Source organism: Olea europaea, chromosome 22, assembly GCF_002742605.1.
Source record: "Olea europaea var. sylvestris chromosome 22, O_europaea_v1, whole genome shotgun sequence".
In the NCBI taxonomy this organism is placed as follows: domain Eukaryota; kingdom Viridiplantae; phylum Streptophyta; class Magnoliopsida; order Lamiales; family Oleaceae; genus Olea; species Olea europaea.
In genome coordinates this window covers 10,851,999-10,854,980 of record NC_036258.1, presented here as the reverse complement: position 1 = coordinate 10,854,980, position 2,982 = coordinate 10,851,999, and positions in this window count along the sequence as shown.

Sequence of the window (2,982 nt, the reverse complement as noted above, 5' to 3'; positions counted from 1 at the left end):
CACTGTTTCCTTACAACAGTTCAATCACCCTCAAACTATGCTAAAATTGGTTTAAGAATAAGGGGTTTATCATCTAAGTTCCATTATTATCAACATATTCATCTAGTGAATCAAATTAATCCTTCATTATGCAAAATATAAACCTTGTGCAAAAAGAATATCCAATTTCACATCTACAAGCATAAATTTATTTAACATGTGCCTCCCGGGGCGTAGTCCAGTGGTGCAAAGGATATGAATGAAATTATCTTACGCTTTGTTGGCAGTCGCAGTGTGGGGGTTCGATTCCTGAGACATGAAATTGGACTCCTTGTAAGTGCAATGTACATGCAGCTCTTGTTCCCTGACCTGTTGGGGCACATTCCACGATTTACCTCCCTCACAAAGTTCTAAGAGCGCTCAAGGTTGGGGTTCAACCTTTATTTAACTTGTAACTTTTTTCACAATTTATAACTGAGCACATGTTTTCAAATAGATACTTCATAGTCGGCAAGCTTCTAATCCACGCAAGCACACAAAATAAATAATAGAATTGAAAAGAAACACATTTTTCTGAATTTATTTATTTATTTATTTATTATTGTTGTTATTATTTTGCATCCTTTAGTTCTGTCCCCAATTTTCTTGAAATTTATGATGCATTGATGATTATTTTGATTGTAACTTTTTTCCCCATGCATTCAAGCAGGGCCGACCCCAAGAATTTAGAGGCCTAAGGCGATTAATTATTATGAGGCCTTTTAACATAATAGTTTTATTTTTAGAAGTGTAATAATATTTAAATATTTAAATAATTACACTTTTATATTTCATTTTTTCATAGGAAAAAATATACAAGAAACTTAGAAATCCAGTAAGAGATTTATTTTAAGAAACAAGTGCTTTCTTTTGAAAAATGGACATACTTCTAATCATGGAGGATCATCATTTTGACTATAATGAAATTATATTTAACAACCGTGACTGAGTAATCATTAAATGGGCATTAGAAATGCTAAATTTACCTTAATCAATTCTTTTCACATTTCCTGATTTTAGGTTCGATTATTAAACTGTAGCTCAAATACATGTTAAAGCCTATGGGATTAGTCATTATTCTAGTAAGTGCAATTGGAATTCTGTCAATACATGGATATTGGTGCAAACAATCTCAGTTCTTTCGATCTTTCCTGAAAAACTCCAGCTGCACTTCCTATTGAGTCCCACGCACAGGTCACAGGATATTGATATACAAAGAAAAATTGAACAAATTTTCAAATCGATTACTTCTATAAATAGATTACCAAATACCAATACCCAAAATAAATCAAATTCTAGAATAAGAATAACTAATCTGCTGTCTGAAAAATTACCTTGACACAACACTTCAACAGGAAGACGAATCGAAGAGTAAAATAGTTGGTTGGTTGGATAATCGGCTTTCTAGCCGGAACTTTTGCTGGAAGTCTTTAGGGATTACCGAATCACCGATTGGTATTGACAATTGTACTTTCAGTTTTCTCTCACATTCTTGACAGACTGGCCGGCTGTTCATCTGCTAAATTATTATTATTATTATTATTATCTATTTTTTTTAGGTTTTGGGCTCCCCCCTTAAAGGGGCCCTTTAAAATCTGAGGCCCAAGGCAAGGGCCGACCCTGCATTCAAGCATGCAAAAGCAAATGAATAGCGATTAAATCGATGTTTCCATTTCAAAACTTAAAACATGCATTTCTCTCAATGTATGAACATATAACAATGCATATACCAATAAAAGGGCAAAGAAAGAAATAAGAACTAACCAGCGGAAGGGTTGGAGCAGCTTGGTGATGTAATAACCATGGAGGAGGGTCCCTTTGGGGAAGGAGTAAAAGCCATGTGGGAACCTGGGAATCAACAAGGGCACATCCTGCGATTTACCTCCTTGAGCAGCTGAGGGGCCGGAGGTTCAGGGACGAGGATATAGTCTGGCGTAAGCTGGGACACCTCGTAAAAAAAAAAAAAAAAAAGAAATAAGAACTCTCTGATATCAGTCTGAAAGTGGTGGCTAGAAAGAGCTATCTTTCTGAGCTAGATGGTCCTGAAGATGATGGCGGAGGAGCTGAAGGAGTGCGAGCTAAAATCTCCCTAATTATGATATACATCTCATGAATGCGGATGTGCACACCATCAACTCTCCCTATGCATCTGTCTAACCTACGGGTCAAGAAGTCAATTCTCCCTTCGCAGGTCAGAGCGATCTATTCATATCATACAGATATTATGTTGTACTGTCTAATCATGTGCTTGTCTCACCTGAGCCTCAAACTATAAGGCTATCATAAACTGTCACATGGCCTGAATAGTTCGTGTGTTCTCCATCACAGTGGTGAATATGTGTTATGGATCTACATGTCAATTGTAGACTCTGAAGCTGATGGAGGAGGAACAGGTGCCTCTGCCTCTTAGCCCAAGGGGCCGGCTTCTACCTCTGTTGCTGCCTATGCTATCTAATGATTTGTAGGAGTAGGCTAGAGTCTTATGATTATCAGGATCCCTATATTCGTAGCTTGCTCAGGTTGGAGGCTAATCACTGTTGCCCTACGAATCTCACTTATCAGGATAGGGAAGATTAAATACGAACATATGAAGGATAATTAGAAAATCAGTCAAAATCATTGGTGAGAAGTGGCCAAGTATCAAACTTCCCATACTAAAATTTCGCGACAAAGAACATGTTACGGTCTAAAGGCAGTGGGACAATGTTGTCACTAGTCAACCCAAAGTAGTCGTCAAGCACTTCTGGTATGACGAGTATCCATTTGTCCCGTACCCAAGTCTTATGCTTATGTTTGTGACCCAGGTATATCAATCACCACAACGAAGTTCACAAGGAACTCCTGTATCAGAGTAGGGTAGACGAGGTATGGCTACGCAATAGCCCTTTTCCCAACCTGCTTGATGGATCAAGTGTTCCAACTCATATTCCTTAAAATCTTCTTAAATCGCCTTTCGTTTGGGCT